We start from the raw sequence: 21,029 nt of genomic DNA, 5'->3' as shown, positions 1-21,029 counted from the left end.
TATGAGACAGATCCATGTTGATGACATGAGTGTAGACATACTGTGTAGCGATTTGCGTGATTTTAGGGCAAAAATTGTAGGAGCAGTGTCCAAAAATGTGTTTTAAAAAATCGGCCTGAAGGTGGCGCTATATGGGACAGATCCATGTTGATGAGATGAGTGTAGACATACTGTGTAGCGATTTGCGTGATTTTAGGGCAAAAATTGTAGGAGCAGTGTCCAAAAATGTGTTTTAAAAAATCGGCCTGAAGGTGGCGCTATATGGGACAGATCCAAATTGATGACATGAGTGTAGACATACTGTGTACCGATTTGCGTGATTTTAGGAGCAGTGTCCAAAAATGTGTTTTGCAAGAATCGGCCTCATGGTGGCGCTAGAAGAGGGCCATGTGAGAAATGAGGGGTGGGGTCTCCGTGCCGCCGAAGTGGACGAATAGGTACCGGCCCCGGCTCTCCCGGTCGCTCCTAGCCCGAGCATTTTATGTGCGCTGCAGTGGAGGGGGTCCTCCACTGGGGGCGCCACCACTTTTGCATCCGTTCGGGAGCACCAGGTGTCGGTGGTCACCGGGAATTCCCCGTGTGGAGGCCCGTTGGGGTGGTCATTTGGTCTTTTTTGCACATTTGGTCATTTTTTACACCTGGGGGTCCCCCAGGGACCTGGGGGTCCCTGGAGCTCCGGGGTTCCTTGGAGGTTGTATTTTGGCAGGCAAGGAGTTTGTGTGGAAATTTTGGCATGGATCGGGCCAACGGTGGCGGAGATACAGTATGAGTAGGGGGAAAGTGTGACGTGTGATGAGTGACGTGACGGACAGACGGACTGACGGACTGACAGCCGGTGGAGGTTTGAATAGTATAGAAGTAACTGCGACCTACGGTCGCAATCAGTACAAAATAGTTACTGTACACACTGGCCAAAGTTGCGTTAAATGACTATCACTGTTTAAATGTTTATTTTCTGTTTACCTGGAGTCTTGGACTCGTTGGGAATCAGGCAACGCACAAAGTGAGGATGAGTGCGATGCAAGTTGGTCATCAGCAACGCCAAGTTGGCCTGTTGAGACATAATGAGACAATTAAGCTTATTATTAGTAGAAACTCATACGACATTGTACTTTTTCCCTAAACTACTACTACTTATTTGAACTCATTAGATACTAGTTACTCTCCAGATTATTTCCCCCCTAAAACATAAATTAACCACTTTAAGCCCCATTTTAAAGCAGAGTTACAAGCTTACAACATGTGATACAGAAATAGTTTAATTTCAACATGAAAATACCTGCATATTTCATACATGGATATAATGTTGATAATAATAATGCTTCATTCTTACAATAATGTAATGTTGGAAAAAAATTATAATAAATATTCGTACAGGAATTTAAAGTTGATAATAATGAATACATATTCTTACCCTGAAAGCACTTGACACAGTCTGCATAGAGCCACCCTTCTTCTTGCCTCCTTTCTTTGTAGTATCTGTTTACATGTTACAATCATGAGTTATCATTAGTTAAAGCCATACTGTGTAAGATGCCCAACTAGTGGTCATTAGCCCTATAGCAAACCGCGGTCGCGTCCGCGTCTTTCGGACGTTTTTCGTACCTTCAGACCCCCGCGTCTGCCTCCACCTCGCTGAGATCTATCTTTTAAGGGGTCCCTTGTTCCTGTGCGTTCAGTAATTCCAGAGATACGGACTCCTTCACCCTGCCTGGTAGGCGAAATTACCTAGAGAAGGGATGGTACAAACGGGCGACAACAAATATGGCTGCCATAGCGACCCCACTTCAAGATGCGCTGTGATTGGCCGGCAGTTGTATAACCCTCGCTGTGATTGGCCGGTAGTGTGATGACGCAATTTTGGCGCGAGATCCGGTCCACGGCAAGGATCTCAGTTTACATACAGAGAAGGCTTTACAGGCTGAAATTCACGGCGCGGATCTTCTAAAACTTTTGTGATTTAATAGTTAGGAGAATTTTAAGATTTGTTTTATAAAAAAAGTTACATAGTACAACTTTAAACACAATAAAAATGCCTCTCTTCTTGTCAGAGTGTTTATAGTATATTAATATAATAGTAACTTCAGGCCCAGGTGGATGATTTGTTTAAATTGCCTAGAAGTTGTTTGGTCGGGTGGGTGGGCATACAAACGTAACATGCAGCACCGTTGCCCACCAAACTTGGTCAGGGGTCTGCCCCTGAATAGCCACACTGCCCCTGAATAGCCACACCAGAGACCTGCGCACACCATTGCTCTGCCACTGCCCCCCCCCCCCCCCCTCTCTGTGTTCCTATTGGCCCGGGGTTTAAACAGCCATAACTCTAGTTCCCAGCACGCTAAAGGCCCAATCTTGGTAGGTGCTCTTATACAGCCAAGAGGGAAAGGTTGGAATTGTGCTCTGTGTGTCCCAGTCCCAGAACACACTATATTCTATGAATAAACATACCTTCAGTCTCAGGTGGGGGATACAGTACACCCAGCATTTTAACTGAACACATTTTATTCTATGAATAAACTTACCTTCAGGCTCAGGTGGGGGATACAGTGTTGCAAGCAGTTTAACTGAAGACTTGGTGTACAGCTGCACCACAGAGTCATTAAGTGGATCCTTGTTCTTCTCCAGCCAGCCTGTGATGCTGTAGTCCACGGTTCCAGCGTAGTGGACCAGGGAGAAGTGGGCTTCACCTTTGCCTTTCCCTGGTTTAGGTTTCTCAAAGGCCTTGTTCTTCCCAAGATGCTGGTCAATCAACTTCTCGGCGAAGGATTTGTCCGTAGCCTTCGGGAACATGCACTGCTCCTCAAGGATGGAGAAGATGCCCAAGGGCTTTTGTAGAGGAGACAAAAGAGACAAATCAACAAAAAACAAACTAAAAAAAATATTAAAATCATGTCCATTAAAGCACAAAATAATTGTTTACCTTCTCAATGAAGCTATATGTTACTCCGTAAACTCCAGCTGATAACAATAGTATACGACACTAACTAGAAAGATGCAATGTTGGGAAATTGCAAGTGTGGTTCTCCGTTTTTGTATTTTCCCATTCAAGTCAATGGGGTTATTTGTCAGAGGGACAAACCCATAGCACCACAGTGTCAGGCGTGACAGACAGACAGAGATACATACGGACAGGATGTGACCGTTCACATACTAAACTGCAACCTATGGTCGCAATAATGATACCTTCTCAATGAGCTCAATGCAGATAGCCAAGTCCAAGATAATACATGCAAATATAATAATAATTGTATACCTTCTCAATGAGCTCAATGCAGACAGCCAAGTCCATGCCGAAGTCAACAAGATCCCAGGGAATTCCCTCCTTCATGTACTCCTCTTGCTCCAGAACAAACATGGTGTGGTTGAAAAACTGTTGCAGTTTCTCATTGACGAAGTTGATGCACAGTTGCTCCAGGGTGTTGAACTGTAAGTTGAAATATCATTAGCCTGTTAGTCCCTAACTTTGTGACAAAAAATAATGAGTATCCCACTTAAAACAAGTCAATTCTTACATCAAAGATTTCAAAACCAGCGATGTCCAGCACACCAATGTAGAAGTTTCTCTGAGCTGGTGTGCTCAGCTGCTCGTTGATCCTAATGACCATCCACAAGAACAGCTTCTCATAGATGGACTTGGCCAAGGCACCAACTGAGTTCATGACCTAAGGAAATAGGAACGTTATTTAGTAGCGGTATTGAAATACACAATTCAGAATGTAGAATTAAAGATTTAGCCACTCTTAATCCAGACCAATTTACAGTAAGCAAGGAAAACACAAGGTAATATATCATATCAAATCTAGTCTTAAGTAAATAATAACTAGTTTAATGACTATAGAGATACTACTACCGATTAATCCTGCAAAAATACATTAGATTTCTTGTGCTGCGTTGAGAATGTAAGGTGCGTATGAAATCAGATATCATACATACAAAAATGTCAAGTTACTCACCTGTGGCACAGTTTGTCCCTTAGTGACGTACTCATTTCCCACTTTGACTCTGGGGTAGCAGTATGCCTTAAGCATATCTGCTGAGTTCAGGCCCAAAAGGTAGCAAATCTTGTCTGCCACTGAAATGTTCACACAATTTGCAATTTAGGTATTTATCAGACGCTTTAACAGTAAGCAAGGTAAACACAAGGTAATACGTCAATTGCAAAGAGATAGTAATCTAGAATAGTAGGTAAACCCAATAACCATCCTTCTAACAGAGTCTCTGCAGCAGTGCTGTTGCAACTTCAATAGACTCAGCGGCTTGTGCAATTTGCATGGGAAGTTCACAGAGTATAGTAGCTAAATATGGACCCGGTCATCAAATTATTAGCTTAGGAATGCAACAAACTAAACTAAACAATCTCCATGAATTCAAGGAATATATTGGCCTCCTGTGTTAACTGTGCATAGCTGAATAGGATGGGGTAGGTCTACACAACTGTATTTATATCAGTTTTTATAGTGGTATAGAGACAGATCTTCTAGTGTAAAAGGGTTGAGAACCACTGGCTTAGTTCATTTAGAATATAACTAAATACAATCTTTGTGACAAAGCATTACAGCATTATTTTCATTCCTCTCACCCTCAGTGCCGTCTGGTTCTGCCTGTTCCTCGCGCTGCTTCTGTTTGAAGGTCAAGACACCATGGTGCATCACAGCGCCGGTGAACTTGTAGATGCCCTGTTTCTCATCGAGACTGAAGCCCAGGATGTCAATTGCGTCCTGATGTCAACGAGCAGAGATGTATTCAAGAGATTGAAATTAAGCATTAGATCAACAAACATCCAATTAGAATTGTGTAGGCTACAACTCAACGGTAAACTACATGTTCACTGACATCAGTAGCTTCGAGTTCCACTTTGTCATCGATGCTGGCCACAACGATCACACCCATGCTGATCAGGGGGAAGTCGTAGGGGTTGGAGGTGATCAGACACATCTCTGAAAAGGGAATAAAAAAGGTGTGAACATGTGTTTTTTATTCATTCATTGATGTTCTCACTGCTAATCCTATAGGAAGAGGGGAAGTCCGCACACTGTTGTGCGACAATTTTATTGAGAAGATACAACATTTCGACCCCGGTGGGTCGTCTCCTGATGAAGACGCACCGGGGTCAAAACGTTGTAAAAGCGATAGGCTTATAAGCTCCACTCTATGCTATGAGAGCTGCTTGGTTCTGCAGGGGAAAATGGACAACAGGGGCATTTGTGCCTAATAGACCCCATGGACAGTCTTTTTGGATCAATATAAGTAGGAAATGAGCCTAGAAGTGATTTAGGGCGGAGTTGTCCTTTAACTTGTGAACTCAATTCCACCGCCATCTGGTCAGAGTCGGGTTATCTCACTGCATCAGCATCAGTAATTCCATTTAACAACTAGAAACAGCGCTCTCCGCCAAGTCAGGTATGTTATTGTGGCCTCCTGGTGGCGCTACAATAGGCCAATGTGAAAAGGGTGCCATGTGTTCTTGGGCCTTTCATGGCATTCAGACGCTGCATGCATGATTTGAGGCATTTTGTTCCAAAAATGTGTTTAGCAAAAGTTGACCTGCTGGTGACGCTATAATAAGGCAATGTGAAAAGGGTGGCATTTGTTCCTTGGCCTAGTGGGAATGTGTGCGCAACTCCACGCAAATCACAGGCTGCGTTCATGATTTGAGGCATTTTGTTCAAAACGGACCAATCCTGAAACCCAATGTTAGCCAATCAGGATAGAATATGAAATATCAGAAAAATCTGTCTTGATCACATCACTATAGATATACTGTGTACTACACAGTATATCTATAGTGATCACTACACAGTGTGTAGTGATATGCATAATCTTTGGATAAAATCTGAAGGACTAATATCAAAGAATATGTTTTACATAAGTCGGCCTCCTGGTGGTGCTATAAAAGGCAGATGTGAAAAATGCAGGGCAAATGTTTTTCCTTGGCCGCTAGGGAGTGCGCATAGATAGTTTTAAACTGATCGGTGGAGTTATAGGAAACAATCGTCCTTTTGGGAAGTGGGGATGTGTGTGCCAATTTCATGAAAACTGCACGCTGTGTTCATGATTTGAGGCATTTTGTTCATAACAGAGCAATCCTGCAAACTTTGGAAGCCAATCTTAGCCAAACGGGATGGAATATGGTAAATTGGACAGATTCACGTTGATCACATGACTGTAGAGATACTGTCTACCGATTTGCGTGATCTTTGGACAAAATCTGTAGGAGTTGTTAAAAGTTTTGTAAAAATCTGACTCATGGTGGCGCTAGAACAGGCCCATGTGAAAAATGTGGGGCAGAGGTTCTGAATTGGCATCCAGGAAGTGTATGTGTGCACAGTTTGGCACCGGGCCAACGGCGTCAGAGATTAGCTGCACAGACAGACAGACAGACAGACAGGGTGCAACAGTCTCTCGACCATGCCTTTCGGCCTGGCGGAGACAATAATCTATAATAATAATAAACTATAATAGTAATTCCACTTACCAATGATCTCAGGTTTGTGGTTGGTCATCATCTGGAAGAAGATGTGGTAGCCTCTCTCAGCAGGAAGCTGGTAGGTCACTCTGGACTTCTCCAGCAGATCTATATGGGTTGTACATAAGTCAAAATGTAATCCTCACATAAAGGGATATATCATTTACCATCTGTGAACTTCATACTTACATGTCTCAATATCAGCACTGGCCAGTTTACCGGTTCCGCCAAAATGGATTCTGATGAATTTACCCTGTTTGATAGAGCACACTTTGTTTCATCTCTCTACATTGTGGAATTGTTGCGGGTATTCTCATAAAATGACATTATTTTTAAACTTACAAAGCGAGAGGAGTTGTCATTCCTAATGGTCTTGGCATTACCATAGGCCTCCAGCAAGGGGTTGGCTGCAATAATCTGATCCTCCAGTGACCCCTATGGAATGTTTCAGACATCGCCCAGTTTAACATTTGGTCAGATTTTTTTCAAATTTTCAAAATGTTCAAAAACATTTATTTGTTAAAGTTAAAACCTGTATATACCTTGATTTTAGTGGCACCGCCACCTCCACCATCTCCACCAGAACTAGCTGTTGCAAAGTACTGGATGACACGCTTGGTGTTCACAGTCTTTCCAGCACCGGATTCTCCACTGGTTATAATGCATACATTCAGAGAAATGCAGTTAGTCAATTTGTGTACAATGTTCTTGTTTTTAATGCCTAGTTAGTAGATGACAGAAACTTACGTGATCAGGACAGACTGGTTCTCTTTGTCTGTAAAATGTAAATCAAACCTTTAGTCACAAATACGGCACAAGACCGTTATAGTTATGTATGTTTTACATTATCCTCACTAGGACAGTACGTACCCATCAGCATGAACTGATAGGCGTTGTCAGAGACGGAGAAGATGTGAGGTGGGGCCTCAATACGCTTCTTGCCTCTGTAGGCATTCACAACCTCCTGGTCGTACACTGGGAGCCACTTGTAGGGGTTCACAGTCGCACAGAACAAGCCAGAGTAGGTCTGAAGGAAGGGGAGAAGAGAAAGAACATTAACTTGCTCACCCTTGTCTCCTCAAGGCTTTGACTACTGTCTGCAACGCACTTCTCATCGGGGTCCCTAACATGAGCATCCAGAAGCTCCAGTACATTCAGAACTAGAAAGATAAAATTCGGGGAAATTGCGAGTGTGGTTGCCTATTTATAGTCTGAGTAGCTAGAATGTCATGTGCTGCTATATAGGATCCTGATGATGAGAGAGAACATATCACAGCCATACTCCATTCTCTACACTAGCTTCCCATCTCCTTCAGGATGGAGTAGCCTTCAAGGATCTGCCTTCTTACCCATCAGTGGATCCACAGCAATACCCCCTCCTATCTAAAGAAACTCATTGGACCCCTTACCAAAAAGTAGTAAACTTCAAGTTTACTTTTCTAAGTATACTTAAGTCAACTTTGAGTATATTTCTTAAGTATACTTTAAGTACAAGTATACTGATATTTATGTACAAGTAGTATACTAACAAATGTACTAGTTAGTGTACTAGTTAGTATACTTACAGTATACCTACCGTACTAAAAGTAATCTGAATTGGCCCACTTTTGAGTATACTCGAGTAAACTCTAAGTTTACTTAAAGTATACATGAAGTATATATGAGTATACTTAAATTATTGTATTCATACACTAGAATTGTGCTATTCCCTTACTTAAAATAAACCATTCATATACTCAGATGTATACTTAAGTACACTACTTATTTACTTGAATTGCACTTCTCTTATACGAGAGGTATACTATGGTCATACTTGAACTGCACTACATTTAAATTTGAAGTATACCATTTATATACGTAAAACATACTATGCGTGAACTTAATGTGCACTTCTCTTTTACCTGCAGTGTACTTGAATAGCACTTTTATTGTACTTGAGGTATACTAAGTTCATATGAACTGCACTACTCGTAACCTTGAAGTATACCATTTATATACTCAAACTATACTATGCATGAACTTAATGTGCACTACTCTTTTACCTCTAGTGTACTTGAATTGCACTTTTCTTATACATGAGTTATACTACGTTTATATTTGAACGGCACTTTTTTCATACTTGAAGTATACCATTTATATAGTCGGAACATACTATGCATGAACTTAATGTACACTACTCTTTTACCTGCAGTGTACTTGAATTGTACTACGTTTACATTTGAACAGCACTATTTCATACTTGAAGTATAACGGTTATATACTCAAAACATACTATGCATGGACTTAATGGACACTACTCTTTTACTTGAATTGCACTATTCTTATACTTGACGTATACTACGTTTATATTTGAATTGCATTAATTTTAAACTTGAAGTATACCATTTATATACTCAAAACATACTTGATGTACACTACTCTTTTACTTGCAGTGCACTTGAATTGCACTTTTCATTTACTTGAGGAAGACTATGGTCATACTTGAACTGCACTACTTTTAAACTTGAAGTACACCATTTATATACTCAAAACATACTGTGCGTGAACTTAGTGTACACTACTCTGTTACTTGCAGTGCACTTGAATTGCACTTTTCATTTACTTGAGGTATACTATGGTCATACTTGAACTGCACTACTTTTAAACTTGAACCATACCAGTTATATACTCAAAACATACTATGCGTGAACTTAATGTACACTACTCTTTTACTTGCAGTGCACTTGTCTTATACTTGACGTAAACTACGTTTACATTTGAACTGCACTATTTTCATACTCGAGGTATGCCATTTATATACTCAAAACATACTATGCGTGATTTTAATGTACACTACTCTTTTACTTGCAGTGCACTTGAATTTCGCTCTTCTTTTACTTGAGGTATACTATGGTCATACTTGAACTGCACTACTTTTGAACTTGAACCATACCAGTTATATACTCAAAACATACTATGCGTGAACTTCATGGACACTACTCTTTTACTTGAATTGCACTATTCTTATACTTGAGGTATACTATGGTCACACTTGAACTGCACTACTTTTAAACTTGAAGTATACCATTTATATACTCAAAACATACTATGTGTGAACTTAATGTACACTACTATTTTACCTGCAGTGTACTTGAATTGAACGTTTCTTATACTTGAAGTATACCAGTTATATACTCAAAACATACTAGGCGTGAACTTAATGGACACTACTCTTTTACTTGCATTGTACTTGAATTGCACTTAGCTTATACTTGACATATACTATGTGTATATTTGGACTGCACTATTTCTATACTCGAAGTATACCATTTATATACTCCAAACATACTGTGCGTGAACTTAATGTTCACTACTCTTTTACCTGCAGTGCACTTTAATTGCACTTGTCTTATACTTGAGGTATACTATGGTCATACTTGAACTGCACTTTTTTCATACTCGAGGTACACCATTTATATACTCAAAACATACTATGCGTGAACTTAATGTACACTACTCTTTTAATTGCTGTGCACTTGTCTTATACTTGACGTAAACTGCGTTTATATTTGAACTGCACTATTTCCATACTCGAGGTATACCATTTATATACTCAAAACATACTATGTCTGATTTTAATGTACACTACTCTTTTACTTGCAGTGCACTTGAATTGCACTCTTCTTTTACTTGAGGTATACTATGGTCATACTTGAACTGCACTACTTTTGAACTTGAATCATACCAGTTATATACTCAAAACATACTATGCGTGAACTTCATGGACACTACTCTTGTACTTGAATTGCACTATTCTTATACTTGAGGTAAACTATGGTCATACTTGAACTGCACTACTTTTAAACTGGATTCATACCATTTATATACTCAAAACATACTTTGCGTGAACTTAATGTACACTAATATTTTTCCTGCAGTGTACTTGAATTGAACGTTTCTTATACTTGAAGTATACCAGTTATATACTCAAAACATACTAGGCGTGAACTTAATGGACACTACTCTTTTACTTGCATTGTACTTGAATTGCACTTAGCTTATACTTGACATATACTACGTGTATATTTGAACTGCACTATTTGTATACTCGAAGTATACCATTTATATACTCAACACATACTGTGCGTGAACTTAATGTACACTACTCTTTTACCTGCAGTGCACTTGAATTGCACTCTTCTTTTACTTGAGGTATACTATGGTCATACTTGAACTGCACTACTTTAAAACTTGAAGTATACCATTTATATACTCAACACATACTATGCGTGTACTTAATTGACACTACTCTTTTACTTGAACTGCACTTGTTTTATATTTGACGTATACTACGTTTATATTTGAACTGCACTATTTTCATACTCGAGGTATACCATTTATATACTCAAAACATATTATGCGTGAACTTAATGTACACTACTCTTTTACTTGCTGTGCACTTGTCTTATACTTGACGTAAACTGTGTTTATATTTGAACTGCACTATTTCCATACTCGAGGTATACCATTTATATACTCAACACATACTGTGCGTGAACTGAATGTTCACTACTCTTTTACCTGCAGTGCACTTTAATTGCTCTTTTCTTATACTTGAGGTATACTATGGTCATACTTGAACTGCACTACTTTTAAACTTGAATCATACCATTTATATACTCAAAACATACTGTGCATGAACTTCATGGACACTACTCTTGTACTTGAATTGCACTATTCTTATACTTGAGGTATACTATGGTCATACTTGAACTGCACTACTTTTAAACTTGAACTATACCATTTATATACTCAAAACATACTGTGCGTGAACTTAATGTACACTACTCTTTTACCTGCAGAGCACTTTAATTGCACTTTTCTTATACTTGACGTATACTATGGTCATACTTGAACTGCACTACTTTTAAACTTGAACCGTACCAGTTATATACTCAAAACATACTATGCGTGAACTTAATGGACACTACTCTTTTACTTGAATTGCACTTGTCTTATACTTGACGTATACTACGTTTATATTTGAACTGCACTATTTTCATACTCGAGGTATACCATTTATATACTCAAAACATACTATGCGTGAATTTAATATACACTACTCTTTTACTTGCAGTGCACTTGAATTGCACCCTTCTTTTACTTGAGGTATACTATGGTCATACTTGAACTGCACAACTTTTAAACTTGAACCATACCAGTTATATACTCAAAACATACTATGCGTCAACTTAATGGACACTTAATGGACACTACTCTTTTACTTGCAGTGTACTTGAATTACACGTTTTTTATACTTTACGTACTACGTTTATACTTGAACTGCACTATTTTCATACTTGAAGTATACCATTTATATCCTCAAAACATACTTGAATTGCACTTTTCTTATACTTGAGGTATACTATGTTTATACTTGAACTGCACTATTTTCATTGTAGCGACGGGGTGCAACTAATTAATATTCGAACACAGTTCTGCATAAGTATTGTAATGGTTAAAGAAAAACAGAGTGTGAAATATTATAGCTTTGGAAATGGAGGACTGTATATTCTGGAGTTGAGGTTCTGCCCACCACAGGGCTCCAGTCAAAGAGCAGTAATCAATGATGAGACTTGATGGCGTTTTATGTGGTTTTTATAAAGGAGGTAGTTGGCGGACACAAACATACACAATGATGAATGGTATCTGAAAATATAAAAATAATACATAAGGATAAGGAGACAATAAACAATATGCAGTAGTAACCTACACAAACATAGCATATTACTGAAATGAGCCATGCACTCATGTGCCAGCTTAGACCCAGCATGCACTCACACACAGGTTAAACTAGGGCCTGTTAGCTTAGCCACTGAAGTTTAGCTAGCAATTACAAAAACAAACTTTTTAAACCACACACAGATCAATTCTGACACAATGAACTGTTACCACATGAACCATTATTGCTCTGCAGGACAGAAAACAACTCACTGGGGCATGCCTGCTCTAAATGGGGACAATAAAGCTGGTGATGGGGAATTTTGTACACAGAGTGTAACAAAGGCATTTAATGAAGTTGGGGGGGGGGTTGGTGTTGCTGAACTGTCTGTAGATTTCACTCTGAATGTGTAGACTTGCCGGTCCCATTATACACCTACAAATGAACAGATAAAGCACATTAGTTATGGGAGTCAACAGTAGTAATATACTTTGAATTGACAAGTAGAATGCCAAGATGTGTGAAGATAATACCTTTGTCTGATGTTCTCCTCCTCCCAGGGTGGTGTTCGGGCAAAAGAGTTCCCTCTGGGAACACACACCCTATTTATAGTCCTGGGAGGGTGAAACCAAGTGGGAAGTGGATAGAGGGGAGATTGAGAATTATTCTAATGCATTTTATAATACAAAAGTACTTAAAACACTAGCACATGGAAATGCTCCTTTAATTCATATCTCCAATTACCACTATGCCCACTAAATGTGTACACCCACCATACATTATTAAATGCATTAGAATCATTCTCAATCTCCCCTCTATCCACTTCCCACTTGGCTTCACCCTCCCAGGACTATAAATAGGGTGCGTGTTCCCAGAGGGAACTCTTTTGCCCGAACACCACCCTGGGAGGAGGAGAACAGACAAAGGTAAGGGTTTTACAAATAACAGCTTTACATTATCTTCACAAATCTTGGTATTCCTCTTGTCAATTCAAAGTATATTACTACTGTTGACTCCCATAACTAATGTGCTTTATCTGTTCATTTGTAGGTGTATAATGGGACCGGCAAGTCTACACATTCAGAGTGAAATCTACAGGCAGTTCAGCAACACCAAACATCCCCCCCCCCCCCCCCCCCCCAACTTCATTAAATGCCTTTGTTACACTCTGTGTACAAAATTCCCCATCACCACCTTTATTGTCCCCATTTAGAGCAGGCATGCCTCAGGTACCCTCTGATCAGGACCCAGGTGACACTTTAGTTGAGGCAGTTGTTTGGGCACCACTAGAACAGAGGACCCCAACTGTTTACATGCATGAGTGCAGCCACACACAAACATATGCACATAAGAATGCGTTCTTGACAAAGTGAGTTGTTTTCTGTCCTGCAGAGCAATAATGGTTCATGTGGTAACAGTTCATTGTGTCAGAATTGATCTGTGTATGGTTTAAAAAGTTTGTTTTTGTAATTGTGTTTGCTAGCTAAACTTCAGTGGCTAAGCTAACAGGCCCTAGTCTAACCTGTGTGTGAGGGCATGCTGGGTCTAAGCTGGCACATGAGTGCATGGCTCATTTCAGTAATATGCTATGTTTGTGTAGGTTACTACTGCATATTGTTTATTGTCTCCTTATCCTTATGTATTATTTCTATATTTTCAGATACCATTCATCATTGTGTATGTGTGTGTCCGCCAACTACCTCCTTTATAAAAACCACATAAAACACCATCAAGTGTCATCATTGATTACTGCTCTTTGACTGGAGCCCTGTGGTGGGCATAACCTCAACTCCAAAATATACAGTCCTCCATTTCCAAAGCTATAATATTTCACACTCTGTTTTTCTTTAACCATTACAATACTTATGCAGAACTGTGTTAGAATATCAATTAGTTGCACCCCGTCGCTACAATGAAAATAGTGCAGTTCAAGTATAAACATAGTATACCTCAAGTATAAGAAAAGTACAATTCAAGTATGTTTTGAGTATATAAATGGTATACTTCAAGTATAAAAATAGTGCAGTTCAAGTATAAACGTAAAGTATAAACAACTTGCAATTCAAGTACACTGCAAGTTAAAGAGTAGTGTACATTAAGTTCACGCATAGTATGTTTTGAGTATACAAATGGGATACTTCAAGTATTAAAATAGTGCATTTCAAGTATAAAAGTAGTATACCTCACGTATAAGGAAAGTGCAATTCAAGTACACAGCAAGTGTACATTAAGTTCACGCATAGTATGTTTTGAGTATACAAATGGTATACTTCAAGTATTAAAATAGTGCATTTCAAGTATAAAAGTAGTATACCTCACGTATAAGAAAAGTGCAATTCAAGTACACAGCAAGTGTACATTAAGTTCACGCATTGTATGTTTTGAGTATATAAATGGTATACCTCGAGTATGAAAATAGTGCAGTTCAAGTATGACCATGGTATACCTTAAGTATAAGAATAGTGCAATTCAAGTAAAAGAGTAGTGTCCATGAAGTTCACACATAGTATGTTTTGAGTATATAACTGGTATGGTTCAAATTCAAAAGTAGTGCAGTTCAAGTATGACCATAGTATACCTCAAGTAAAAGAAGAGTGCAATTCAAGTGCACTGCAAGTAAAAGAGTAGTGTACATTAAAATCACGCATAGTATGTTTTGAGTATATAAATGGTATACCTCGAGTATGAAAATAGTGCAGTTCAAGTATGACCATAGTATACCTCAAGTATAAGAAACGTGCAATTCAAGTGCACTGCAGGTAAAAGAGTAGTGAACATTAAGTTCACGCACAGTATGTGTTGAGTATATAAATGGTATACTTCGAGTATACAAATAGTGCAGTTCAAATATACACGTAGTATATGTCAAGTATAAGCTAAGTGCAATTCAAGTAAATTGCAAGTAAAAGAGTAGTGTCCATTAAGTTCACGCCTAGTATGTTTTGAGTATATAAATGGTATACTTCAAGTTTAAAAGTAGTGCAGTTCAAGTATGACCATAGTATACCTCAAGTATAAGAATAGTGCAATTCAAGTAAAAGAGTAGTGTCCATTAAGTTTACCCATAGTATGTTTTGAGTATATAACCGTTATACTTCAAGTATGAAATAGTGCTGTTCAAATGTAAACATAGTACAATTCAAGTACACTGCAGGTAAAAGAGTAGTGTAAATTAAGTTCATGCATAGTATGTTCCGAGTATATAAATGGTATACTTCAAGTATGAAAAAAGTGCCGTTCAAATATAAACGTAGTATACCTCATGTATAAGAAAAGTGCAATTCAAGTACACTAGAGGTAAAAGAGTAGTGCACATTAAGTTCATGCACAGTATAGTTTGAGTATATAAATGGAATACTTCAAGGTTAAAAGTAGTGCAGTTCATATGACCTTAGTATACCTCAAGTACAATAAAAGTGCTATTCAAGTACACTGCAGGTTTAAGAGTAGTGTACATTAAGTTCACACATAGTATGTTTTACGTATATAAATGGTATACTTAAAATTTAAATGTAGTGCAGTTCAAGTATGACCATAGTATACCTCAAGTAAATGAAAAGTGCAATTCAAGTGCACTGCAAGTAAAAGAGTAGTGTACATTAAGTATGTTTTGAGTATATAAATGGTATACCTCACGTTTAAAATTAATGCAATTCAAATATAAACGTAGTATACGTCAAGTATAAGAATAGTGCAATTCAAGTAAAAGAGTAGTGTCCATTAAGTTCACGCATAGTATGTTTTGAGTATATAACCGTTATACTTCAAGTATGAAATAGTGCTGTTCAAATGTAAACGTAGTACAATTCAAGTACACTGCAGGTAAAAGAGTAGTCTACATTAAGTTCAAGCATAGTATATTTGTAGTATATAAATGGTATACCTCAAGTATGAAAATAGTGCAGTTCAAATATAAACGTAGTATACGTCAAGTATAAGAAACGTGCAATTCAAGTACAATGCAAGTAAAAGAGTAGTGTCCATTAAGTTCACGCACAGTATGGTTTGAGTATATAACTGGTATTCTTCAAGTATAAGAAAAGTGCAATTCAAGTACACTGCAGGTAAAAGAGTAGTGTCCATTAACTTCACGCACAGTATGTTTAGAGTATATAACTGGTATGGTGCAAGTTTAAAAGTAGTGCAGTTGAAGTATGACCATAGTATACCTCACGTATAAGAAAAGTGCTATTCAAGTTTAAAAGTAGTGAAATTCAAGTATAAATGTTGTATACGTCAAGTATAAGAAAAGTGCAATTCAAGTACACTGCAAATAAAAGAGTAGTGTACATTAAGCTCACGAATAGTATGTTTGGAGTATATAAATGGTATACCTCAAGTCTGAAAATAGTGCAGTTCAAATATAAATGTAGTATACGTCAAGTATAAGAAACGTGCAATTCAAGTACAATGCAAGTAAAAGAGTAGTGTCCATTAAGTTCACGCACAGTATGGTTTGAGTATATAACTGGTATTCTTCAAGTATAAGAAAAGTGCAATTCAAGTACACTGCAGGTAAAAGAGTAGTGTCCAGTAAGTTCACGCAAAGTATGTTTAGAGTATATAACCGGTATGGTGAAAGTTTAAAATTAGTGCAGTTGAAGTATGACCATAGTATACTTCAAGTATAACACAAGTGCAATTCAAGTACACTGCAAATACAAGAGTAGTGTACATTAAGTTCAAGCATAGTATGTTTGTAGTATATAAATGGTATACCTCAAGTATGAAAATAGTGCAGTTCAAATATAAACGTAGTATACGTCAAGTATAAGAAACGTGCAATTCAAGTACAATGCAAGTAAAAGAGTAGTGTCCATTAAGTTCACGCACAGTATGGTTTGAGTATATAACTGGTATTCTTCAAGTATAAGAAAAGTGCAATTCAAGTACACTGCAGGTAAAAGAGTAGTGTCCATTAACTTCACGCACAGTATGTTTAGAGTATATGACTGGTATGGTGCAAGTTTAAAAGTAGTGCAGTTGAAGTATGACCATTGTATACCTCACGTATAAGAAAAGTGATATTCAAGTTTAAAAGTAGTGAAATTCAAGTATAAATGTAGTATACGTCAAGTATAAGAAAAGTGCAATTCAAGTACACTGCAAATAAAAGAGTAGTGTACATTAAGCTCACGCATAGTATGTTTGGAGTATATAAATGGTATACCTCAAGTCTGAAAATAGTGCAATTCAATTACACTGCAAGTGTACATTAAGTTCACGCATAGTTTGTTTGGAGTATATAATAGTGCATTTCAAGTACAATCGTAGTATACGTCATGCATAATAAAAGTGCAATTCAAGTACCCTGCAAGTAAAAGAGTAGTGTACATTACGTTCACACATAGTATGTTTTGTGAAAATACATATGGTACACCTCAAGTATAAGAAAAGTGCAATTCAAGTACACTGCAAGTAAAAGAGTAGTGTCCATTAAGTTCACGCACAGTATGGTTTGTGTATATAACTGGTATTCTTCAAGTATAAGAAAAGTGCAATTCAAGTACACTGCAGGTAAAAGAGTAGTGTCCATTAAGTTCACGCACAGTATGTTTAGAGTATATAACCGGTATGGTGCAAGTTTAAAAATAGTGTAGTTGAGGTTTGACCATAGTATACCTCAAGTATAAGAAAAGTGCAATTCAAGTACACTGCAAATAAAAGAGTAGTGTACATTAAGTTCACGCATAGTATGTTTGTAGTATAGACATTTTGTGTAAATAAATATGGTACACCTCAAGTATAAGAAAAGTGCAATTCAAGTACACTGCAAGTAAAAGAGTAGTGTACATTAAGTTCACGCATAGTATGTTTGGACTATATAAATGGTATACTTCATGTATGAAAATAGTGCAGTTCAAGTATAAATCTAGTATACCTCAAGTATAAGCACTACAGGTGCACAGTGTAGGGCAACTACCTCAAGCAGCCAGTTTGAGAAATATACAAGTATACACCCACAAGCCAGATACTGTATAAGAACACTCCATGTTGCATGCAGGCAGGTAGAACATTTTGATTTACTTGTACTTAGTACTATAGAATATAGGCTGCACTTGAAATGAAGGAAAAGTATACTTAAACTTTTGCTGTGTACTCGTCAGTATAAACTAAGTATACTTTTGTTAAGTATATTCCTGATAGTACATTTTAAGTAAACAGAAAAGTATACTTACCAAAGTATTAGTTTAGACAAAGTATACTTAGTTCATAACAAGTATACTCAGAGTATACGTAAGTATACTACTTTTTGGTAAGGGACCCCCTACTTCCACCCGCTCCCTTCCGCTCTGGAAATGCAAACTCACTCAAAGGCAAAAAGACTGATCTCCGCTGGGATTAATGTTACGAGTTAGAAGAGGCATCAACTATAAATGAACAAGTTAACTTTTGTTAACGAAAAAAAAAAAAAAAAACGAACTAAAAGTTTGTTATTTACATACTGTTGTTTTCTCTATGGGTTTCACTTGATGATATAAATTGTACTGTATCCTCTATCATTATGTTTGCTCCATGTGTGCGTCTGTACAGCATTCAAACAGTAGGATTGCTTATTGCCAAGGACGGAATGATCCAATATTACAGTGCTACATTACATTTGGTATAACATGGTTCTATTGTGAAAATAGCCGATCTACATGCTCACAACGCCTCGCAATGCGAGGCGTTGTGAGCATGTAGATCGGCTATTTTCACAATTTCTGCCTCTATATATCTGACAATTTGGATAATGTTTAATTAGTCTAATTAATTTAGAGGTATTAAAAAGTCCTTAAATTGGCACTTTAGAAATGTGAAGATACCCTCTACTGCATGTCTATATACTTAAACGTTGTTGGTTTGTTTACAGTTGAGTGAGAAAACAATGTTGCACATTAAGTTAATCGTCTGGGGGGGCCCCCCCAACATAACTGGGGGGTCGTGTGTGATGTGATGACGTCATCGAAGGGTAAAGTCGACTTCAACTCAACTTTTTACTGAGTCGAGTCGACCCGCAAAAATCACAAGTCTAAAACCTTACGTAGATCATCCATGCTGCATAACGCTCTTTGAGGTTATACAGGACGGTGGCTTCAGTGAGGTGGGTCATCATGGCCATGTCCTCAATCTTGTCATACTTGGGAGGGTTCATGGGGGTGACGTCAGCCTCAGGCACAGTTCTTTCCTAGAAAAATATAATAATAATCGTGATTAGGGCCTGCATCAGTGGTGGAAAAAGTACTCCATTTTTTTTACGTGAATAAAAGTATCATTACTGCAATGTAGAAGTACTCCGTTACAAGTAAAATACAACGAAAATATTGGCATCAAAATGTACCGTACTTAAAGTACCAAAAGTAAAAGTACAAAATGTTTGAAAATAGCTGATCTACAAGCTCACAACGCGTCACTTGGCGACACGTTGTGAGCTTGTAGGCTATTTTCAAATACCTATAGGCATAAAATAGGGCTAAAGTGGTTAATGTATCTTTTATAATATTATAATTTATATCCGCAAAGTAAATAGTAACTAAAGTTTTCAAATAAATGTAGTGGAGTAAAAGTAACATTTTCTGGATCTAGAATGTAGTGGAGTAGAAGTAATTGGAAATACTCCAGTAAAGTAAAAGTACCTCAAAACCGTACTTAGCACTTACTGTAAGTAAAAGTACTTAGTTACTTTACACCACTGGCCTGCATGTAGGCCTACTCCACTTTTAGAGTTAAATTTGGTCCTGGGTGTCACAACATCTCGGCAGCACCCCCCTCCCCCCCCCCCCAAAAATATCATTTTTCTCAAACAGTGACTTATAGGCCATCCTGACTACTAATTGATGCCGAGGCCGAATTGGCCCGAATCACATGAAAGAGGTCTGACAGCACATGGTTGGTTCTACAGACTCCAACTTTCGCACGCAGAGTAGCCCAGATCTTTGCCTACATACTTAGCTACTTCCCCTGCCGTTACTGTACTTACATAATGCACAGTTGTACAAAACGTAATTTTTCAGTAGAACCGCCGATCCAACGAATATGCCCATAAAAGGGGACAAGGACTGAGAGATACAGAGATCCCATATATGGAGATCTTTCGCACACGGATAGCCAGATCTTTGTGTGGGCAGCACAGGCTTGGCGGCACCAGAACCTGGAGGTTGTTAGGACAGCTCATTCAAGTTAGTTTATTAAGGTGACGATATTGTAGTTTGAACAGAGCCGAACCGATTTAAAGTGGGCTCTAAAAGTGGAGTATACATCGGCCCTTACAGTGGTACTTGATTTTAGATAAACCTTTACCTCCTTCTTGTCCCCAAGCAGTTCCACGGTGACTTTGCCACCGTCCTTCTTTAGGATTTTACACTTGAGGTACAGCTCGGCTTTGTCGGCCACATATGCTGCCGTTTTGGCATCAAAGGGCGCGCTTTGAGACTCCATTCTCTCCTTCTCTGGCTTACGGAGATAAATGGCGGCCTTGCCGTACTGCTTCATCTCTCCGTCCGTACTCATGGTGGCGGCTTTCTGTAGACGGACAAATAGATGGTGTTAATTATATTAATGTTGCTTCTGGGTGGTCCCTGGAACTAAATATTTTGAGATGGGGGTCCGTGGCCAAATACATATCATTTTGGGGGTCCTTCACATGAAAAGGTTTGAGAACCACTGACATAGTAGTCTGTCAAGAACAGAATAACGGAGCTCCAGTTAAGTGAAAAGGACCTTTTCTTTGACGATGGCTGGCCAGATTGCTGACATAAACATAGTTTTTTTTCCAAAAACCTTAGAAGGATTCAAAAGACACTTATAGAATCGGGTCAAAATTCAAATGTTCACGATTTTTCAAAAATAGCAGATCTACAAGCTCGCAGCGCGGCACTCGGT

General features: G+C 38.3%; 1 pseudogene across 1 annotated transcript in view; it reads right to left on the bottom strand.

Annotated features, from left to right (window-relative positions):
• LOC308287828 (myosin heavy chain, fast skeletal muscle-like) overlaps positions 1-20,657 on the bottom strand; it is a 32,852-nt pseudogene extending 12,195 nt beyond the window's left edge. Inside the window, exons 1-16 of the transcript in view lie at positions 20,448-20,657; positions 19,192-19,335; positions 7,337-7,493; positions 7,214-7,241; positions 7,009-7,117; positions 6,809-6,901; positions 6,656-6,719; positions 6,476-6,574; positions 4,834-4,937; positions 4,580-4,718; positions 3,954-4,072; positions 3,513-3,662; positions 3,254-3,424; positions 2,523-2,826; positions 1,415-1,479; positions 964-1,051 (exon numbers count right to left, since the gene is read on the bottom strand). The product of the transcript in view is annotated as a myosin heavy chain, fast skeletal muscle-like (transcript). The remainder of the gene's footprint in view (positions 1-963; positions 1,052-1,414; positions 1,480-2,522; positions 2,827-3,253; positions 3,425-3,512; positions 3,663-3,953; positions 4,073-4,579; positions 4,719-4,833; positions 4,938-6,475; positions 6,575-6,655; positions 6,720-6,808; positions 6,902-7,008; positions 7,118-7,213; positions 7,242-7,336; positions 7,494-19,191; positions 19,336-20,447) is intronic.
• Between the last annotated feature and the right edge of the window lie 372 nt (positions 20,658-21,029).

The sequence above is a fragment of the Nannobrachium achirus genome (genome assembly GCF_963921795.1).
Source record: "Nannobrachium achirus genome assembly, chromosome: 6".
In the NCBI taxonomy this organism is placed as follows: Eukaryota; Metazoa; Chordata; class Actinopteri; order Myctophiformes; family Myctophidae; genus Nannobrachium; species Nannobrachium achirus.
Note: the sequence above shows the minus strand (reverse complement) of the source record. Positions and strands in the feature narration are given on the sequence as shown.